The sequence below is a fragment of the Vicia villosa genome, unplaced genomic scaffold (genome assembly GCF_029867415.1).
Source record: "Vicia villosa cultivar HV-30 ecotype Madison, WI unplaced genomic scaffold, Vvil1.0 ctg.000406F_1_1, whole genome shotgun sequence".
NCBI classification, from domain to species: Eukaryota; Viridiplantae; Streptophyta; class Magnoliopsida; order Fabales; family Fabaceae; genus Vicia; species Vicia villosa.
Window position 1 is genome coordinate 87,781 of NW_026705184.1, and position 7,092 is coordinate 94,872.

The following is a 7,092-nucleotide window of genomic DNA, read 5'->3' on the forward strand; positions in this document are numbered from 1 at the left end:
AAGAAAGAAAAAAAAGAAAAAAAGAGAAAGAAAAAAAAGAGAAAAAGAAAAAAAAGAGAAAGAAAAAAAAGAAAGAAAGGAAAAAAAAGAAAGAAAAAAAAAAAGAAGAAAAAAAGAAAGAAAAAAAGAAAAAAGAGGAAATAATAATGAAATTGTTAATCAAGGACAAAGTCGTGTGATGTTAAATCAGGGGATCAAGAAAGGTGAAGTGATTGATGTGTCCAAATACCTCTTTGACTCCTTAACTATCTCAAGTTCTTCTTGAAAGATGAATGCTCGTGTCAAGTTAACTGAACTTAGGACTGGAGAACATCACGAAGGGGGTGGGCACCAAATAATTTGAGCCTAAAAATCCTTTTTTCTTAAACCGTGAACCTGGCCACGTTACAACCCTTAAAAGTCCTAATTGAAGCAGGGTTAATTTGAAAGCAGACTGTAAACGAGAATACGGTAAGCTGACTCCTAGGAGTTTTGCTAAACGCTTGAGTTGGTATCGCACCATCTTTCTTTAACAAAAAAACGATGTTACGACATCTTTTCAAAAAGGTTCTTTAAACTTCAAGACAAACATACTCTTTGCATTAGAATTATATTTCTCAAAATAAACATTCTTTGCATATGAACAAGTGCTTGACATCAAGGAAGCTTCCATCATGAACTTCAGATGAAACGTTTATCCTCCCGAAGGACAAGTTGTCTTCCGAACTCCGTTGAGTAGAGGCAGCAATATTTCAAAGTCTGATCACCCTCAGGGGCATAGAAGCATTTGAATACTCTATCAAGTAAGTTTTCAATCAATCTGAGGCAATCAGGTCAAGATTAGAAGAATCTCTCAAAGTGCTAAGCAATCAGGGGCATTCACCCAACCACATTTGAAGCTAACTACAACACTGGTCAATCAGGGCACGGTTTCAAAGTTAACGATACTGGGGCAAGCCAGTTTGATGTGAACAGATATCAGAAGGTCCTTACAAGACGAATTTCTTCAAAGTCCTTACAGGCTGGGGCAAGGCACTATGCATTGGCATTCTATCCTCATCAGGAGGTGTTCAGTTTAAAGTTCAGGTGTGAGCTAAACAATTTATGAACTTGAGGGTCGTCAGGGTTGTCATCCTCAGCAGTCAGAAGCTGAAAGTCCAATACTTGTTGGCATCTTTACAACCAATGTGAATCTGCAGAATTCTTTGAAAGCCAATGCCTGTTTGGTCCCTTTGAAGTAAACATTTGCTTGACCCCTTAAGCCCACTTCCTGGTGGCATTCTCTCGGAGAACCAATGCCTGTTTGATACTTTGGCTGATACATGTTTGGCGTTTTAATCACTAGTTGCCTATCAACTCATTGAATCCATTGCCTATATGGAAAGTTTCAAAGCTCAGATGTTTGATAATTTGTTTGCTCTTGCATTTGCCCATTGTGGGTGAGCATCACTATCCTCTGCCATGTGAGGAAACCTCGAAGACGCCGTGCTATATCCTGGGGCATTTTCATCTGTTTACCTTGAAGGTACATCCTTTTGAGTACATCATGTCAGCGCGTTGGCAGATCTAGCCAAGTGAGAGATTCTCATTCCCCAGCTGAGTGCATCTATATGAGGTTTTCTTTGTTCCAAGATTCTCATCTCCTCAGCAAAGCACATCTCAATGCAATCTTCGTGCTTCAGAAGCCTCATTCCCCAGTGGAGTGTCTTCTCCCCAGTTGAATCATGATTTAATGATATCTGATCCCCCAGCAAGCTCTTAATGAGGTTCCTGGCCCGAATGCCTCATTTTCCCCAGTAGAGCGTTTCTCTCTCCAACAGATTGACCTGTTTTCCCCAAGAGAGTCATCTTATTCCCTAGTGGAGTTGCCTTAATAAAAGGTTCTTATGTTAAGTTCCTTATCCCCAGCGGATCTCTCATCTCCTCAGTGGGTCGTTATGCAAAAGTATTCATCTTCCCCACTGAGCTTCTTTCCTCAACAGAGATTCATTTGCATCCTCAGCAGGATCTGTTCTCATCTAGGACTTCCCCAACGGGATGCGTCCTACACCAGCAGGTTGTTCACTCCTCGCCAGAGTTATCTTCATGACTTGCCTTTATCTCCTCATCCCCAGTATGTCGAGAATTTGCTTCTCTAATGAAGTTACAAGGGTCTTCCCCAAGCAGTTAAGTGGGATGTTCTTATCCCCAAGCAGGATTTATTCCCCAAATAGAGCTCGCATCCGGATTTGATCGTCTCCAGCAGATTTCTGATTCATCTCTGTTAGCTCGTAGTTTGTGACTTCTAGTCACTCATCTTGTCCTCCCCGCAGAGTTCTATAATCTCTCCAGGACTTCTTCAGCAATTCAGTGCTCCTCCGTTGTCTCCCCAAGCAACGTTCGAATCATGCATCATTTGCATTGCATTCTCAAAAGCGTATAACGTCTTCCTTCTTAGGAATGTTATTCCAGAAACATTCATACATGCATCATGCATTAATCATATCATATTTGTCTCTTTATGCAGGAAAGTTATCCAGTTTCAAAATGCCTCCCAAAGAGCAACTCGCCTAATCATTACAAGCGCTTATCCTGATGTCTTAATCAAAAGAAGTTTGTTTTCCTATCTTGACATCGTCAGATCAGTTGAATGCATTCTTGTTCCCGATGCCCTCAAATCGGTTGAAGATATTTGTTCCTATCCTGATTCCAGTTCAGTTGAAGGAACCGCCTCCGGATCTCCCAAGATCTTCCTAAGGAGCAAGCCTGCTGATGCTTCAGATCAGTTGGAAATATCTACGTCCTGACGATTTATTTTCGTTCAGAAGAAGAACTCATCTACCCAGTCCTGATGCTTACTATCAGTTGAAGATGTTTTCTTTTCCCGGCGTACACAGTTCGGAAGAGATATCTGTTCCTATTCCTGATAAATCAGACTTTCAGTTGAGGGAACCGCCTCCGGATCTCGTCGATCTTACGAAGGAGCAAGCCACTGATGCCCAGATCAGATGGAGATATCTGCCTGATTGACTTTTTCATTCAGAAGAGGATTGTTCTACTAATTTTCTGGCATCATGTCCAGATCAGTTTAAAGACTTCCTTTCCCGGTGTACACAGTTCGGAAGAGATATCCGTTCCTATTCCTGATAAATCAGACCTTCAGTTGAGGGAATCGCCTCCCGATCTCGTCGATCTTACGAAGGAGCAAGCCACTGATGCCCAGATCAGATGGAGATATCTGCTTGATTGACTTTTTCATTCAGAAGAGGATTGTTCTACTTATTTTCTAGCATCGAGCCCAGATCAGTTTAAAGACTTCATTTCCCGGCGTACACAGTTCGGAAGAGATATCCGTTCCTATTCCTGATAAATCAGACCTTCAGTTGAGGGAACCGCCTCCGGATCTCGTCGATCTTACGAAGGAGCAAGCCACTGATACCCAGATCAGATGGAGATATCTACCTGATTGACTTTGTCATTCAGAAGAAGATTGTTCTACTTATTTTCTAGCATCGAGCCTAGATCAGTTAAAGACTTCCTTTCCCGGCGTACACAGTTCGGAAGAGATATTGTTCCTATTCCTGATAAATCAGACTTTCAGTTGAGGGAACCGCCTCCGGATCTCGTCGATCTTACGAAGGAGCAAGCCGCTGATACTCAGATCAGTTGGAATATCTGCCTGATGATTTAATTGCATCAGATGGAGATGTCGCCTTGGTACCCAGACCAGAGATACTTACTACCCGTTGATGCCCAGATCAACCAAAATATCTCCTTTCGATTCCCAGATCGACTTAGACATCTATCCCCGATTCCTGTTCGAAAGACATTTGCTACGCCTGATGCCCAGATCAGTCGAGATGTTCCTTCTCTTGATGCCCAGATCAATTGAAGTTTTTTCCCCCTGCCTGTGGGGGTTGCCCGTTCCTTCTTATCGCAAGTTGGAGCTACTTAATTATCCAGATCAATTGAGGTTTTTTCTCCCTGCTTGCGGGGTGGTACATTCCTTCTTATTGCAAGATGGAATCTTCTATTGATCAAGAGCGCAAATTTTTGAGTTAATTCTGGTATTCAATCTCCTTCCACCTCGACGGTTCGAAACCTCCGTTTCTCACTCGTCAGGTTCAAGAAGTTTGAATAGGGGCAGCTGTTGCACCCCAAAATTTGCCCTTTTTCTTCGTGCTATAAGTTATCAACGGCGTTTATTTCGTCGTTTGAAAATCAAGAAAAATAATAAAGAGTTTCTTATATGTGGTGTCTGCAATCATTAATTCAACTAAGAATCATTGGATTTCATGTCGAGATGTTCTTATGTGCCTCAATTTATTTCATCATGTTAAAGTCATTTATTGAGGAAGATATTTTGTCTAGGCATGATATATGACTTGAAGATTCATTACAGTTGAGACATCGTTGTTCTTTCAAATTGATCGGGTGATTGAGGTTCAAGTCACTTATGGTTCGAGAATTGAAGACAGGTTTTCATTAAATAAAAATTTCGTATTCATTGGTGATTACTTGATGTCACGAGCGCAAATTTTTCAGGAGTATATGTTTGTTCATGATGGCTAAATTCGGTGCATACAAGATTGAAGGATAAGGTGTAGTTTGAGAAATAAGGTGTAGTTTGAGGCATTCACTCAAAGTTGAAAATTTGATCAAAGTTGTTAAAGTTGAGTGAGGTTTATAAGTGTGGAGAGAAAATACATTTGGATTTCAAAAAGAGCATGTTCCAAGACGTATTCATAGCACAGTATTAATTTGGATATCTTTCACGGTTCTAAGTTCAATTCAAAAATCCAAATGTCTCTATTACATTCTTACATCCATAATTACAAAAATCCAAATGTCTCTATTACAGTCTTACATCCATAATTACAAAAAGGAAGATTTATAATTGCCACCGTTGCACCGAATGCCCATCAACTTGCAGCATATCTTATTCAAAATCCCTTCAATCCTAAACCGGTCCAGGTTCTAAGTTGAGTGGTGCTCCATACTATTCAAACTGGAAACAAGCAACTTGCATTCATATCTATTCAACAAAACCAGACCTGCAAGTGCACAATAATAAACCGGTTCACAGAAACATACATAACAGAATCAATTGGAAAGGGATAAGAAAAAAGGGAGAAAAGGCCTGTAACAAACTTCTCCACCAATTCTGATCTTCATCATCTTCACCAATTCTGATCTTCATCATCTTCAAGAACCTTCAACACTCTTCATCAAATCACCCTCAGAATTCTTCATTCACAATCATCATCAATTCTTCAATCATCCTCAAACCTTCATCATCCAATCTGAGCATTCACCATCCCCTTCAATCACAAAAAACCAGAAAAATACTCTTCACATCTCAACCAACTTTCAACCTGCAGAAGAAAGATCGAGAATGACAACTCAGAAAAATCTTCACTGACCTTCCGATTCTCAACATTCAATCTTCAACGCAACAAGCTCTAATCGTCATCACTGACTCTTTAATTTTGCTGATGTTTCGTTCATCTTCATCATTTTCGCACAACTCGACAACGAGTTCCGATCTGTGAACAACAACCTACAGCAGAAACGACGATAACATCACCACAACATGATGAATCTCAGATGAACGCAGAGGAATTTATAAGAGGAAAGACAACATCACCTGAGTTCTAGAAGCAATTCTTCGATTATTCTTTGTCATCGAGTTCGGAGGCCACGCAACAACCATCATCGTCAAAGCATGTCATCATCTCCACGCATCTTCATCCTTTAATCAGCAACGAGATTCGAAAATCACCAAAACAATACTCAACCACCGCTTCACGCGTCTTTAGCCTTCGAATAATAAGCAGAAGCAGATGAAATCGGAGACGAAAGAGATTGAGATGAAGAGAGTAAGCGAGAGAGTGAGGCGAAGAGCTTAATTGAGAGAGAGCGATCGAGACGAGAGATAAGAGAGGTGAGAGACGTCAGCGATATGCATATTCGCGACGGTGTTTTGGACGATTGATCGGAGGGAAAGGAACGCCGTCGTCGAAGCTAATCGGAGAAGAGAGGTGTGGTGCCGCTTTCGGCCATGTGAGGATGAGCTGAGTTCAATTTCACGTAACCCTATTTCCTCTCTTAATTCCTTCTTTGTTAGTTTAATTTGATTTGCTGTTGTTAATTGAGATTAATATAAATTGATAGAGATTAATGTGGATGATTAGATTAAATTGAAATTAATTGGATGAAGATTAATTGGATCTGAACCATGAACCAAATATAGATAATCCATGGGCCACCAAATTACTGTCATCACACCTCCATTAAGCCCGATAGATTTCCAGACTTTTCTTTTTTGTGTGCTGATTGAATTCTGAAAACCAAAAGACAATAACGCCTTGGGCCAGCAACATGGGCCATGCGTCCTTACCTCTCTACACACTCATATTCTCACTTGAACCCCCCTGACTTCATATTTCCATGTTAGAATTTGATCCTTTTCCCATAGTTTTTTTTTCCTATTTCTTAGATAATACAAAAACATGTAATATTTTCTTTGTTAGATTTTAAATGCTTTTGTTACATAGTTTTGTTCTATTTTTTTTTAGATGAAAATGTCATAAAAAACAATTTAATCTTGTTAGACTTTTGTTTAGGATGTAATTAGAATTTAGTTTCTATTATTTTCTATGGCGGGTGCGTGCCTCCTTGTTGTTTCTGATTTGTTTGTTGAGATGTGCGAGGTGCTTCGAGAGAGCCTTTGATTACGATTCGACTTGCTTCGTGTTCCACTTTATTTGTGGGACACAAATTCGCTTCCAGTGCGATTGATTTGAGTCGTGTTCCAATTTATTTGTGGGATACGAACTTCTTCCCGACGGGATTCATCTGATCTCTCATTCATTGAGATGTATACTCCTGTATTGTCTGGATTGTTTCTCTTGCAGGTTGCTCGTGTGGTTATGCTCGACGTGTACCACATGTCGCTCGTGATTTGTTTTCACAATGACGCTTTCTGACTCGCTTTGCTTGATGATGGCTTACGCGAAGTATTCCGGACTTCTCTGCTTACGCTTGCTAGCTCATTGCGGATTTGCTATCCGTTCGGTATTGTCTCCTTGTCCCTTTTACCGCTTTCCGCATCATCCTATAACATGAGAAGTA